Source organism: Sus scrofa, chromosome 1 (assembly GCF_000003025.6).
Source record: "Sus scrofa isolate TJ Tabasco breed Duroc chromosome 1, Sscrofa11.1, whole genome shotgun sequence".
Lineage (NCBI taxonomy): Eukaryota > Metazoa > Chordata > Mammalia > Artiodactyla > Suidae > Sus > Sus scrofa.
This window is the reverse complement of record NC_010443.5, coordinates 145,197,535-145,214,247: the sequence shown is the minus strand read 5'-3', so window position 1 is coordinate 145,214,247 and position 16,713 is coordinate 145,197,535. Positions and strand designations below refer to the sequence as shown.

At 37.9% G+C, this 16,713-nt stretch overlaps 1 pseudogene; it reads left to right on the top strand.

Moving 5' to 3' along the window:
• The window catches only part of LOC100739120, an 80,876-nt pseudogene extending 70,602 nt beyond the window's left edge, over nucleotides 1–10,274 (top strand).

Genomic DNA, 16,713 nt, shown 5'->3' with positions numbered 1-16,713 from the left:
TGGGATCCAAGCCGCGTCTGCGACCTACACCACAGCTCACGGCAACGCCAGATCCTTAACCCACTGAGCAAGGGCAGGGATCGAACCCGCAACCTCATGGTTCCTAGTTGGATTCATTAACCACTGCGCCACAACGGGAACTCCAACAGTGACAATTTTGAATAGTACAGGTCCATTGTTTTGTAGAATATCACTTCATGAATCAAGTCCTGCATTCTTCCTCCAAATTTTAATAGTGGTAAATACACATAACATAAAATTTACCATCTTAACCATTTTTTTTTTTAAATTTTTTGGCCACCCTGTGGCACATGGAGTTCTCTGGCCAGGAATCAGATCTAAACCACAGCTGTGTCGCAGCTGCCACAGGATTCCTAACCCACTATGCTGGGCCAGGGATTAATCCTGCATCGCAGTGCTTTCAAGATGCCACAGATCCCATTGTGCCACAGCAGGAACTCCCATCTTAACCATTTTTAAGTGTACAGTTCAGCAGTGTTAAATACACTCATTATGTGTGCAGCCATCTCCCTGTCCATCTCTAGAACCCATTTAATCTTGTAAAACTGAAATTCTATACCCATTAAACAATGACTCTTGCCTCCAGCACTGGCAACCACCATTCCACTTTCTGACTCTCTGATTTTGATTACTCTAAGTGCTTCATGTAAGTGGAATCATACTGTATCTGTCTTTCTTTTTTTTCCTTCAATTTTGGCCACCCTGCAGCATATGGAACTCCCGGTCCAGGGATCACATCTGAGGTGCAGTCTCAACCTAATCCAAAGATGCGGCAATGCTGGATCCTTAACCCACTATACCAGGCTGGGGATGGAACCTACGTCCCAGTGCTCCCAAGACCCAATACCATTGAGCCACAGTGGGAACTCCTATCTTTTTGTGACTAGCTTATTTCTCAAATAAGGATGTCCTCAAAGTACATCCACCACTATGTCAGTATTTCCTTCCTTTTTAAGGCTGAATAATTATTCCATTGTATGTATATACCATATTTTGCTTATCCATTTATCCATTGATGGACATAGGTTCCTTCCACGTTTTAACTATCGTGTATAATGCTGCTGTAAACATAGGTAAACAAACATCTCTTTAAGACTCTGCTTTCAAGGCTTTTGGGTCTATACAAAGAAGTTGAAGCACTGGATATTATGGTAATCCTATTTTTAACTTTTTGAGTTAAAAACTGCCATACTGTTTTCCAAGCAGCTATACCATTTTACATTCCTACCAATGCAATGATTTCAATTTCCAATTTCTCCATGTCCTTATTGACATTTGTTCTCTTCTGCTTTTTTTTTTTTTTTTTTTTTTTTTATGGTAGCCATCCTAGTGAATGTGAGAATCCCTACATATTTTTGGCAGGAATTCATTCCACCATATAAGAAGGCACATGATATAAATTTGTCTCATGATTAATGAGGTTAACTTTTTTTTGTCTTTTGAGGACCGCACCTGTGCAATATGGAGGTTCCCAGGCTAGGTGTCTAATTGGAGCTACAGCTATCGGCCTACACCAGAGCCACAGCAATGCCAGATCTGAGCTGCATCTGCAACCAACACCACAGCTCATGGCAACGCCGGATCCTTAACCCACTGAGTGAGGCCAGGGATTGAACTCGCAACCTTATGGTTCCTAGTCAGAGTCATTTCCGCTTCTCCACTATGGGAACTCCTGATGAGGTTAACTTTGATCATTTAGTTAAGGTGACCGACACATTTTGCCACTGTAAAGATATATTTTTTTGGCCCTTTGTAATGTACAAGTAATGTGTGGAGAAATACTTTGGGATTATATAAATTATGTAGTTCTTATAGTTTTCTTCACACATTTCTAAAATTTTATTTTCTTTAACACAGTTACTTTATCAATTGTATGTATTAATTCCAATTTCTGAAGGCATTGTGCTTGTCTTTACTAGCTGTTGTTACTGTAGTTCTCACTTACGGTAACTTGTTTCCTTGCAATGTAAACAAACATTTGTATGAACTGCTAATTTCTCTGGAAAAATCATTTGTGGGGATTTTTAAAGTCTCAGTACAGAGATGTATTCTAAAAGAAATTGTATTCCTGTCAAGAACACCATCCTGTGGCTTTAAACCAAATACACACCTTAATTACTTCAGATCACCTGTGTGCTCTGGGCTGCACATTGGTGGGAGCGATAGATCTTTATGGGCATCCCCCCGCTCTTTTTTTTGGCCTCTGGTGTAACTCAGAACCAAGATAATATTTCTCCTGAATGTGGATATAGGATAGGTTTAAATCTGGTTTAAATCACAATAAGGATGGAGCCCTTTGGGGACCTAGTATATTTTATGGAGAAGAGTGTCCTATTAGACAAACCACCTTGAGTTCACTGCACTTACACTTTGGTGGGAGAGATAATAATCTTTAAATACATTTTAAATATAATCTTAAAATATAATCTTTAAACAGAATTTTAAAAAATTTATAGAGAGAATTATAGATTGTGATAATTTTGTGATACGAAGGAAATAGATGGGCTTCCCTACTGAAATAGAATGTAAGGGAAACATTTAAGCTGGGCACTCAGAGAAGGCAGATCTGGGGAGATGATATTGGATGGATAAGAAGGAGTTGGCAAAGCAAAAACTCTAGAAAGTGAGAAGGAGAGCGACAGGAGATGAGGTCATAGCATGGGCTGTCACTGAGCCGGTGGGGCCTCCTAGGCCATAGACAAGTGTCTGAAGGTTATTCTAAGCAGAATGGAAAGACACTGGAAGGATTTTAGGTAGAGAGTCATATGATCCGATTTTTTTAGAAAAACTCATTGGAAAGTATAAACATCCTTAAAATCTTTCAATCACAGTAACAGACATACAATATTGTTAAAAGCTTAAGGAAACAACTCCAAAAGCACTCTGTCCCATCCCACCCCCAAGGGTAGCCACTGAATTTTTAGCTTTTTTTTTAAAGGTATTACCCCTCTATTTCTAAGTAACATTCAAATATTGTTGTTTCTCATTTCAATTACTTATTTACTTCCTGCTCTGACATGAACTCTTAAGCTTTCTCACACTCCCTTTCCTCTCCTTAGAGGCTCCTTTTCTGGATAAATGGCATTGTCAAGGAGAAGGAGAGAGCTATAGATTACAACTTTTTGTTGTGGGGGAGAAGGACCTACAGTGATAAAGATTGCCCTCTAATGAGGGCCACCAGTAAAGGAACCTCATCCCATCAGGATTTAGTGACTCACTCTTGAATATGAATGACAAGGAAGACCAAATATTTGAGCAAAGCTTCCAATAAGACCTTAAGAGACAAAAGCAACAGATGAACAGGAAATGGGGAGAATAAATTGTAATTAATATCCCAGAGAGATATTTAAAAGATATTGCACACATGAGATAACATACACATACACACACACACACACGTACACATACATATCTGATCGATCAATCAAAACAAGAAAAAGTTCTTAGATATTAAAAATATAATAGCAATAATGACTTAAATCGTAAGACATGGCACCATAAAACTCCTAGAAGAGAACACAGGTAAAATGTTCTGTCATAAATAGCGGCAGTGTTTTTTTAGGTCAGTTTCCTATGGCAAAAGAAATAAAAGCAAAAATAAATAAATAGGATCTAATTAAACATTAGCTTTTGTACAGCAAAGGAAACCATTAAAAAAACAAAAAGACAGGCCTCCCTCCCAGGTGCCTGCTTGCCTGCTCTATTGAAGACCAGTTCCACTGGAAATTTATTTTAAAAAAACTAAGGGCGAAACTGAAAAAAACAAAAAAAGACAACATACAGACTGGGAGAAGATATTTGCAAGTTATGCAATCAACAGGGATTAATTTCCAAAATATACAAACAGCACATACAGTTTTCAATATAAGAACAAACAACCCAATCAAAAAAATTGGTAGAAGATCTAAATTGACATTTCTCCAAAGAAGATATACAGATGGCCAACAGGCACATGAAAAGATGCTCAACATCATTAATTATTAGAGAAGTGCCATCGAAACTACAATGAGGTATCACCTCACACCAGCTGGAATGGTCATCATCAAAGAGTCTACAAATAATAAATGCTGAAAGGGTGTCGAGAAAAGGGAACCCTGCTACACTGTAGGTGGGAATGTAAATTGGTAACCCACTATGGAGAAATAGTATGAGTTCCTTAAGAAACTAAAAATAGAACTACCACATGATCCTGCAATCCCACTCCTAGGCATCTATCTACCCAGAGAAAACCATAATTTAAAAAGATACATGCACTCCTATGTTCACTACAGCACTATTTATAATCACTAAGACATGGAGGCAACCTAAGTGTCCATCAACAGATGAATAAGACATCGTGATATATAAATGTATATATATAATGGAATATTATTCAGAATAAAAAGAATGAAATAGTGCCATTTGCCGCAAAATGGATGGACCTAGAGATTACCATACTAAGTGAGGTAATTCAAAGACAAATATCATAATGTATCACTTATGTGTGGAAGCTAAAATATGACACAAATGAACTTATTTTCAAAACAAAAAACACAGACTCACAGACATAGAAAACAAACCTATGGTTACCAAAGGGAAAGGAAGGAGGGATAAATTAGGACTCTGGGATTAAGAGATACACATTACTGTATATAAAATAAACCACAAGGTCCTACTTTATAGCAAGGGAACTATATTCAGTATTTTGTAATACATATAAAAATAATCTAAAAAAGAATATATATGTATAAGTGAATCACTTTGCTGTGCACTAGGAACTAACAGCGTTATAAACCAACTATACGTCAATAAAAATGTAATAGCAAAAATTTAAAAGTCAATAAAAGGTTTGAGAGGTAAAGTTGAAGAAATTTCCCAGAAAGAAGAATAAACAAAGCAGAAAAAACAACATCTAAGAGATAAAAGAAGACAATAAGGATTCAAAAAGGACACCGGACATTCAGCTAATAAGGAGTTAGTTAGTTCCAGAAAGAGTCAAGAGAAAAAAAAAGTGGAGAGGAGAACATCAAAGAAATGATATAAGAAAATTTCCCAGAACTGAAGAACACACAGTTTTCTATTGAAAGGGCCTTAGTTACTGACCAGAGACCCACTCCAAAGAAATCATTATGAACTGTAAGAGCAGTGGGATGAACAGAAGATCTGTAAGCTTCCAAAGAGTGGGAAAATCAAGCAAGCAAACAATGGACAGAGTACAAAGGATTTCTCAAAAGCAACAGTGGAAGACAACGCAGCAATGACTTAAATTTGAGTCAAATTAGGTTGAAACCTAGAATTCTATATTCTATCAAATAATAAATCAAAATGATGGTAGGATCATGACTTTTCAGGTATGCAAGGTCTCCAAATATCTAGGTCTCATGTATTCTTCCTCAGGAAGTTATTAAAAGATATTATCCACCAAAACAAGGAAGTAAACCAAGACAGAAGATATGAGGTCCAGAACCCATGGGACCCAACACAGATGAGGAATGAAGAGAATATCATAAGGCCAGAGAGCAAATCTGTGCACATTGGAGCAGCAGGATGGAGGGCTCCCAGAAGGCTGGGTCCAGGAAAAAAAAATTTTTAACAGCCGCACCTGCAGCATATGAAAGTTCCCAGGCTAGGGGCTAAATTGGAGTTGCAGCTGAAGCCTATGCCCCAGCTACTGCAACACCAGATCCACCCAGCATCTGTAGACTACACTGCAGCTTGTGGTAATGCTGGATCCTTAACTGACTGAGCAAGGCCAGGGATTGAACCTGCATCCTCAAAGAGACAATGTTGGGTCCTTAACCCACTAAGCTACAGAGGGAACTCCTAAAAAAATTTTTTTAAATGTACTTATCACTAATTATTGGAGAAATACAAATCAAAATTGCTATGAGGTACCTCACACTGGCCAGAATATACATAATTAATAAGTTTACAAATAACAAATGCTAGCGAGGGTGCGGAGAAAAGGGAGCCCACCTGTTGGTGGTAATGTAAATTGATACAACCATTATGGAAAACAGCATGGAGGTACCTCAGAAAATTAATATTGGAGTTCCTGTTGTGGCTCAGCAGTAACGAACCTGACTAGTATCCATGAGGATGTGGGTTCGATCCCTGGCCCCATTCAGTGGGTTAAAAATCCAGTGTTCCCATGGGCTGTGGTGTAGTTGAAGACGTAGCTTGGATCCCGAGTTTCTGTGCCTGTTGCCTAGGGCGGCCGCTGCAGCTCTGATTTGACCTCTAGCCTGGGAACTTCCAAATGTGTCCTTAAAAAGCAAAAAACAAACAAATTAACTAACTAACTAAATATATAAGTACCATATGATTCAGCAAGCCCACTCCTGGGCACATAGTCAGACAAAACTACAATTCAAAAAGATACACGCACCCCATGTTAATTGCAGCTCTATTCACAATAGCCAAGATATGGAAACAACCTAAATGTCCAATGATAGATAAATGGGTTAAGAAGATGCTATGCATGTATACAATAGAAACTACTTAGCAATAAAAAAGAATGAAATAATGCCATTTGCAGCAACATGGATGCAACTAGAGAGTCTCATACTAAGTGCAGCAAGTCAGAAAGAGAAATGCAAACACCATATGATATCACTCATATGCACAACCTAAAATATGTCACAAAAGACCCTAACTACAAAAGTGAAACACTCACAGACATAGAGAACAGTCTTGGGGTTGTTCAGGGGGATGGAGTGGGATGGACTGGGAGTTTGGGGTTAGTAGATGCAAACTATTACATTTAGAATGGATAAGCAATGGTACAGCACAGGGAACTATATCCAATCTCTTGGGATAGAACATGATGGAAGATAGTATGAGAAAAAGGATGTGTATGTGTGACTGGGTCACTATGCTGTATAGAAACACTGTAAATCAGCTATACTTTAATAAAAATAAAATTTAAAAATAAATAAAAGAAAAAATAAAATGTGCTTTTTACTGGGTGTGGTAGTCAAAACAACTTGAAGGACCCTATATGAGAGGAAGGTGGGCAACAGCTTCAGGTGTTACAATCCCCAGTGATTTGCTTGCTGGATGGTTTCCTATGAGCCTTCACAGTGTCATTGTGGCAGCCCCTTCCTTTCTTCTGAGGCACTGGCTAGCCTCTGCAAACCAAAAGCACATTTTTATTTCTTTGACTTTGAAAAATGTTGTCAGATTTCCAGCTGTAGTATTTATACGCACTGTGTGCAAAACTTTACCTGTAGTTGTGTCATTTGTTAGGAAAATGATACACCTTATGAAAAGCCATGGAGTCTTTTGTCTTGCATTCATGCCCTCACCCAAGTTCAACAAATATTTATTGAGTACCTACTACATGCTAGACCCTGTTTTCAGGACTAGAGATATAGCAATGGACAACACTGATATCAGTCCTTCCTCCTGGACCTTCCTCCTGGACCTGGGCTCTTCTTGAAAGGAAGTTTTCACATTCAATCTCTTGGAAGTTCCTCTTGCAGCTCAGTGGTAACGAACCCGACTAGTATTCATGTGGATGTGGGTTTGATCTGGCCTTTCTTCAGTGGGTTAAGGATCTGGCATTGCTGTGAGCTGTGGTATAGGTCAAAGATGCTGTGGTGCAGGCCAGCAGCTGCAGCTCTGATTCGACTCCTAGCCAAGGAACTGCCGTATGCCACAGGTGTGGCCCTAAAAAGCAAAAAAATAAAATACAATCTCTTTACTTATTACAGTTTTACTGAGATTTTCTGTATGTTCTTGAGTCAGTTTCAGTAGTTTGGTCTTTGATAGGATTTTTTCCATTTCATCTAGGTTATTTAATTTGTTGGCATATATTCCTCATAGTATTCCCTTATAATCCTTTTATTTCTGTAAGATTATTGGCGATATCTTTTCATCCCAAGTTTTAGTAATTCGAGTCTTCTCCCTTTTTTCCCCTTGGTGTTTAGCCAAAGGTTTGTCAATTTTATTGATCTCTGCTAAGAAACAACTTGCAGTTCTGTTAATTTTTCTCTATTGTTTTCCTATTCTCCATTTCATTAATTTACACTCTAATCTTTATTTTTTCCTTTTTCTTGCTTTGTGTTTAGTGTTCTCTTTAACTTGTTAAGGGGAAGGTTAGGCTATAAATTTGAGTCTTTTCATCTTTTAAAATGCATGTTCACAATTATAAATTTCCTTCAAAGCACTGCTTTAGCTGCATTTAGTCCTATGTTCTGCTTTTTATCTCACTCATAATATTGTCTAATGTTCTTATGATTTCTTCTTTGTTCTGGTACTTATTTAGGTTTAGGAGTTTCTTGGGTTTTTTTTTCTTTTGTCTTTTGTCTTTTTTTAGGGCCGCGACCGTGGCACATGGAGGTTCCCAGGCTAGGGGTCTAATTGGAGCTGTCACTGCTGGCCTACGCCACAGCCATAGCAATGTCAGATCCGAGCCATATCTGTGACCTACACCACAGCTCCCAGCAATGCTGGATCCTTAACCCACTGAGTGAGGCCAGGGATGGAACCCGAAGCCTCATGGTTCCTAGTTGGATTCGTTTCCCCTGTGCCATGAAGGGAACTCCAGGAGTGTTTTGTTTTTTGTTTTTTTAAATTCCATGTATTTGTGAATTCCCCAAATTTCCTTCTCGTACTGATTTCTAATTTAATTCCATTGTGGTTGGAGAACATACTTAGTATGATTTTTATACTTTAAAAGTTTATTGAGGGCTTGTTTTGTGAACTAATATATGTTTTATCCTGAAGAATGTTCCACGTGCACTTTAAAAGAGGGTGTATCTGCTATGTTGGGTGCAAATGTTCCACAGATGTGTTGGGTCTAGTTTGGTTTTGGTGCTGTTCAAGATTTATTTTTCCTTGTTGATCATCTATCTTGTTCTATCCATTACAGAAAGTGGGGGTGGTGAAATTTCCAATTATTATTATTGAGTTGCCTATTTTCCCCCTTTGATTCTGTCAGTTTTTGCTATTTGGGGGCTCAGCTGTTACTTACACATGTGTTTCTTAAATGTTATATTTACTTGATGGATTGACGCTTTTGTCAGTATGAAGTGTTCTTTTTTGTGTCTAAGAATAATTTATCTCTGAAAGTCTATTTTGTCTGATATTAGTATAGCCACTTCATTTTTCTTTTACTATGTTTTACCTAGTACATGTCTTTCCTTTTTTTTTTTTTCTTCCAACCTATTGGTGACTTTAAAATGTGTCTCTTATAGATAGCATATTGTTGGATCATGTTTTTTTATCATTAAAAAAATTCAAGCAGTGTGCTTGGTGGGCCTGCAGATCTGTCTTTTGCTTCAACAGTGTTTGGATGGAGCAGACATGGGGATGCTCCTTGCTCCAACTTCCGACCACCCTCCAACCTTTTTTTCCAGTCACAACCTTGGGAATAAGCCACTCAGCTATCCTCGGCCTCCAGGACAAGCCAATACCATTTTGGGGGCTTAACCCCTTTTTGCTGAGCATCCAGGAACTTTCAGATTTGTCAGAATTATTCCACTGAAGGTGAAGGTCACCACCTAGTCAACATGTACCTGTGGGCCTCTTTCACCTACCTCTCTCTGGGCTTCTATTTCAAATGCGAGGATGTGGCTCTGGAGGGTACTGGCCACTTTTTTCACAAATTGGCCAAGGAGAAGTGCAAGAATACCAAGCGTCTCTTGAAAATGCAAAACTAATGTGGCAGCCACATCCTCTTCCAGGACAAGCAGAGGCCATCTCAAAATGAGTCGGGTAAGACCCAGGATGCTATGGAAGCTGCCATTTTCATGAAGAACCTGAACCAGGTCCTTTTGGATCTGCATGCCCTTGGTTCTGCCCGTGCAGCCCCCTACCTCTGTGACTTCCTGAAGAGCCACTTCTCGGATGAGCAGGTGCAGCTCATCAAGAAGAGAGGCGACCACCTGACAAACTTCCGCAGGCTGGCTGATTTCCAGGCTGGGGTGGGCAAGTATCTCTTTGAAAGATTCATCCTCAGGCAACGTGAGGAGCTTCTGGAGCCCAGTGGCCTTTTGGCGAACCCTTCTGCTGTTAAGGTTTCTGCCTGAAGCCCCTCTTTGCAGCCACTAGGCAGCGTCTTAACCACCCTGGAGCCCTCTCCCACACTTGGACCAAATGGAAGCAGTAAAGATTTTTGAAGGAACAAAAATCAGCCTTCTGAAGTATAACTGACAAAATTGTAAGATATCTAAATTGTATGTTGTGATAATTTGATATACATATACATTGTGAAAGGATTCCTCCCTTTTAATTAACCTAGCCCTCGCATACATATTTATTTTATTTTTTAAAAGATGTTATTCAGAGTTCCTGCCGTGATGCAGTGGTTAATGAATCCAACTAAGAACCATGAGGTTGCGGGTTCAATCCCTGGCCTTGCTCAGTGGGTTAACGATCTGGCGTTGCCGTGAGCTATGGTGTAGGTTGCAGACTTGGCTCGGATCCCGTGTTGCTGTGGCTCTGGTATAGGCTGGTAGCTATAGCTCTGATTAGACCCCTAGCCTGGGACCCTCCATATGCCGAGGGAGTGGCCCTAAAAAAAAAAAAAAAAAAAAAAAAAAAAAAGGTTTTATTGGAGGAGTTGCTGTGGTGGCACAGCAGAAACGAATCCGACTAGTAACCACGAGGTTGCAGGTTTGATCCCAGGCCTCCCGCATTGCGTTAAGGATCTGGCATTGCTGTGGCTGTGGAGTACGCTGGCAGCTATAACTCTGATTTGACCCCTAGCCTGGGAACCTCCATATGCCACGGGTGTGGCCCTAAAAAACAAAAATAAATAAATAAAATTAAATTAAAATTAAATTTAAAAAATGTTATTGGAGTATGTTGATTTACAGTGTTGTATTAATTTCAGGTGTACAGAAAAGTGATTCAGCTATACATATACATATATGCATTCTTTCTCAGATTCTTTTCCCATGTAGGTTGAATCATGTTTTTATATCCGTTCCATCAATCTGTCTTTTGATTAGAATATTTAGTATTTTTTTTTTTTTTGGTCTTTTTCCATTTCTTGGGCCACTCCTGAGGCACATGAAGGTTCCCAGGCTAGAGGTCAAATCAGAGCTGTAGCCGCCGGCCTATGCCAGAGCCACAGCAACTCAGGATCCGAACTGTGTCTGCGACCTACACCACAGCTCAGGGCAACGCCGGATCCTTAACTCACTGAGCAAGGCCAGGGATTGAACCTGCAACCCCATGGTTCCTAGTCAGATTCGTTAACCCTTGAACCATGATGCGAACTCCCTGGAATATTTAGTATTTTTAAATTTAATGAAATTACTTATAAAGTAGGATTTATGGCTGTCATTTTGTGATTTATTTTCTATATATCCTGTGATTTTATTCCTTTATTTTCCTATTTCTGCCTTCTTTTGTGTTATATACTTTCTAGTGTAGTATTTTAATTTCCTCTTTTCTTCCACTATATTTTAAAAAGTTATTTTCTTTTTTCATTATTAATTTTTAATAGTTATTTCCCCAATACATTTTTTTCCTATTGTACAGCATGGTGACCCAGTTACACATACATGTACACATTCTATTTTCGCACATTATCGTGCTCCATCATAAGTGACCAGACATAGTTCCCAGTACTACACAGCAGGATCTCATTGCTAATCCATTCCAAAGGCAATAGTTTGTATCTATTAACCCCAAGCTCTCCAACCACCCCACTCCCTCTCCCCCCCTTAGCAACCACAAGTCTATCCGAAAGTCCATGATTTTCTTTTCTGTAGAAAGGTTCATTTGTGCCGTATATTAGATTTCAGATATAAGTGATATCATATGGTATTTGCCTTTCTCTTTCTGATGTACTTCACTCAGTATGAGATTCTCTAGTTCCATCCATGTTGCTGAAAATGGCATTAATTTGTTCTTTTTATGGCTGAGTAGTATTCCATTGTGTATATATACCACATCTCAACTTTCTAGAGACTTACAGCCTGCCAAAACTGAATCTTCTTGAAATAGATCAACTGAACAGACCGATCACTAGAAATGAAATTGAATATGTCATTAAAAACACTCCCTACAAATAAAAGTCTAGGACCAGATGGCTTCACGGGTGAATTCTACCAAACATACAAAGAGGAACTTATACCCATCCTCCTTAAACTTTTTCAAAAGATTGAAGAAGAAGGAACACTCCCAAAGACATTCTATGATACCACCATCACCCTAATTCCAAAACCAGACAAAGATACCACCAAAAAAGAAAACTATAGGCCAATATCTTTGATGAATATAGATGCAAAAATTCTCAACAAAATTTTAGCCATCCAAAAAAAGTTATTTTCTTAATGGTTGTCTTGAGGATTATAATTAACTTCTCAGCTTAAAATAATCTAGGTAGAATTGATGCTAACTTAATTTCAATAGTGCACTGAAACTAGGCCCCAGTAGAGCTCCATTCTCTCCCTCCTCTTTTGTACTGTTATTGTCAAATTATGTATATATCTATATATCTACATCTATATGTAGATATATGCACACATATAAGCCCATCAACAAGTTTATAATTGTTGCTTTATGGAGTTGTCTTTTAAATCAGATTAAAGAGTTTGAAATAAAAATATTTTTAATTAAAAGATTTTAAAAGTTAAAAAATTTTGCATATTTTATACTCTCTTTTACATTCAATTAGATAGTTATCTGTAGCAGTGTTTTATATTTCTTCATGTGGAGCCAAGTTGTTTAGTATTTTTTCATTTCAGGCTGAAGGAGTCTTTTAGCATTTCTTATAGTGCAGGTATGCTACTGGTGATTTCTCAGTTTTAGTTTATCTAGAAATGCCTTACTTTCTCCTTTATTTTTGAAGGATAATATTCTTAATGTATAATTCTCAGTTGATAGTTTTTTTCTTTTAGTCCTTTAAATGTCTTCATTCTGCCTTCTGACCTAAATGATTTCTGATGAGAAATCAGAAGTTCATCTTATTGAGGATCCCTTATATGTGATAAGCTGCTTTTCTTTTGCTGGTTTAAGAATCTCTCATTCTCTTTGGTTGTCAACAGTTTGACTATTAGTCTAGGTGTGGACTGCTTTGAATATATTCTACTTGGAGTTCTTTAAACTCCTTGAATGTCCTTGAATGCAGATTAGCATTTTTCACAAAATTTGTGAAGTTTTCAGTCATTGTTTTTTCAAATACTCTTTGGGTCCTCTTTCTGCTCCTGTCCTTTGAGACTTTATGCATATAATGGTATGCTACATGTTTTTTCCTAGGTTTATGAATCTCTGCTCATTTTTCTTCATTCTTTTTTCTTTCTGTTCTTCAGACTGGATAATCTGTTGATTTATATTCAAGTTTACTGACTCTTACTTCTGCCAGTTCCAGTACATTTTTGAGCCCTTTTAGTGAATTTTTAATTGCAGATATTGTATTTTTCAACTCCAGAGTTTCTATTTTTTTTTTAATTTCTGTTTACTGATATTTACTATTGTGTGAGACATTGTTGTCATACTTTCCTTTAATCTTAACTCATGGTTTCCTGTAATTAGGATACCTATAATATAAAGTATTTGTCCAGTAAGTCCAATGCCTAGGCTCTCTCAAGAACAGTTTCTATTAACATCTTTCCCCCCCTGTATATGGGCTATATTTTTCTGTTGCTTTGCATGTCCTGTAAATTTTTTTTTGTTGGAGTGTGTACATTTTTAATAATAAAATGTGGCAATATTCTTCTTCCACCCCAAAGTTTGTTCTTGCTCTTGTTTGTTTAGTGACTTGTCTGGACTAATTCTGTAAAGTCTGTATTCTTTGTCATATGTGGCCACTAAAGTCTCTGCTTGGATAATTTAGTGGTCAACTAAACTAAATGTTTTGAACCAGTAAATCTCTTAGCCTTTGCTGAGAAGCTGTGTGTATCAAGCCATACCTCCAATATTCTGTTAGGCAATTTACAACTCTTCCTTAGCCTTTACTTTGTGCTTGCACTGAACCTTGAGGTCAACCAGAAGTGAAAAATTAGGCTGGGGAAAAAAAAATAAAGCAGGAGGCATAACTTTCCCAGACTTCAGACAATACTACAAAGTTACAGTAATCAAAACAGTATTGTTACAAAAACAGACATAAGGATCAATGGAACAGAATAGACAGCCCAGAATTAAACCCCCATGTGTACAGTCAATTAATTTTCAACAAAGGAGGCAAGAATACAAAGTGAGAAAAAGACAGTCTCTTCAGCAAATGGTGCTGGGAAAGATGAACAGCCAGATGTAAATCAATTAAGTTAGGACACACCCTCACATAATACACAAAAGTGAACTCAGAATGGCTCAAAGACTTAAACGTAAGACATAATACCATGAAACTCCTAGAAAAGAGCATAGGCAAAACATTCTCTGGTATAAATCATACAAATGTTTTCTTAGTCTCCTAAGGCAATATAAATAAAAACAAAAATAAACAAATGGGACCTAATCAAAATCACAAGCTTTTGTACAGCAAAGGAGATCATAAAAAACCTGAAATGACAACCTATGGACTGGGAGAAAATATTTCCAAACTATGTGACTGATAAGGGCTTAATCTCCACCATATACAAACAACTCATACAACTCAACAACAAAAAAACAAACAAAGTGAAAAATGGGCAGGTGACCTAAAAAGACATTTCTCCAAAGAAGACATATGGAGGGCCAGTAAGCATATGAAAAGATACTCAACATCACTAATTATTAGAGAAGTGCAAATCAAAACTATAATGAGGGACCACCTCACACCAGTCAAAATGGCCATCATTAATAAATCTACAAATAACATATGCTAGAGAGGGTATAGAGAAAAGGGGATCCTCCTACACTGTTGGTGGGAATGTAAATTGGTACAAACCACTATGGAAAACCGTATGGAGGTTCCTTAGACAACTAAATGTAAAACTACCACATGATCCAGCAATTCCACTCCTGGGCATATATTCACACAAAACTACAATTCGAAAAGATACATGCACCCCTATGTTCATGGAAGCACTATTCACAATAGCTAAGACGTGGAAACAACCTAAATGTCCAATGACAGATGAATGAATTAAGAAGATGTTACATATATACAAAGGAAAACTACTCAGCCAAATGCCATTTGTAGCAACATGGATGCAACTAGAGATTTGCATACTAAGTGAAGTAAGTCAGAAAGAGAAAGACAAATACTATATCTCACTTAAATATGGAATTTAAACATGGCACCTATGAGCCTATCTACAAAACAGAAACAAACTCACAGACATAGAGAACAGATTTGTAGTTGCCAAGGGGGAGGGGGAGGGATGGCCTGGGAGTTTGGGGTTAGTAGATGCAAACAATTATATTTAGAATGAATAAACAAAAAGGTCCTATTGTATAGCTCAGGGAACTATATCCAGTGTCCTGGGATAAACCATATGGAAATGATTATTTTAAAAAAGAATCTATAAATGTGTATAACTGAATCACTTTTCTGTACAGTAGGAATTAGCATATCATTGTAAATCAGCTGAGAGATTAGGGCCTTTTCAGGTGTTTCTTGACTGTGTGCACAGTTCTGCATGTGTGCATAGCATTCTGGATTCCCAAGAATATGTCAGAGCTTTCAAGGCATCCCATGGACTCTCATTCCCATTTTTGTTTTCATTTTGGGTTAACCTCTTGTTAGCCCTAACTGATTTCACCATCACAGGCAGTGTGATGTCAAACAACTGCTACCGATTGTTTTTCAAAAATGCCCTAGGGCTTGTACTTTGTACACAGAGTAAATACTGAGCCAGGTAAAATAGAGACAAGCCTTATGAATGGAGCTGCCAACAGGTCAAAAAATGACAATTCTCTGGAAATATGGATTTTGGGGACCTCCAAACACATTCTTCCCCTCCAATGGCTGCTAATCTACTGGATTTCAAAGCTACTGTAGTTTTGAGGCTATTAGTTTTCAAGGCTACCACAGAGCTGGGTAGAAGAGGCTGGGAATTCAGCAAGTTAAAAAGCCATAAGGCTAACTGTTCTTACCAGGATTCAGTCATTTTCCTTGAAAAACAAACTTTGGATTGTTGCAAGCCTTTGGTTCATTTCTGGAGTTCTGAAAGGTTGATTTGACAATTTAATGCAGTATTCTCTCTCTCTCTCCCTCTTTTTTTAATGGAAAAGCAGATTTTTCTGTCATTCTGCAAGTGCTTCTGCCAGATTTATTTTTATCAATCACTATCCTAAATAGATCCCCTTAGCCTCTAGTTACCTAAATCCTTGAGTTCAGTGCAGTATTTTCATCAAATATCTTACAACAATATAGTAAGGCGGTGCAAAAGGCCAAGCGCATCTAAGACATGGTGACTAGATAAGTTTTTAAAAAGCACTGCTCCCAGTATTTTTAAAAGATCCTCTCCTAGGTACGAACATACATTTGAAGTGTGAAAGATCTGCCAATTCCTCATTTTATGTGAGAGCTAAAACTTCAGAATAAGCAAAAGTGAAATAGATTTAGACCTGCTTTTCTACCAAAGCGACTGTGAAATTAGGCTGAGAGCCTAAACCAGAAGGAGATTGTTTTGTTCTAATTTTCCTATGTGCTAATTAATTTGAAAATGAAGTGTTTAAGTAGTCATACAGGAGAGATGCACTGCGGTGGAGTGGGTTGACATTTGATCATTCTGCTTGGTGGGTGTATAGGCACTTGTTGTCTGTACTCTTCACATACACATACAATATATACATACTTCCAGGCAGTCCTTGCTTTGCAGGTTCAGATAT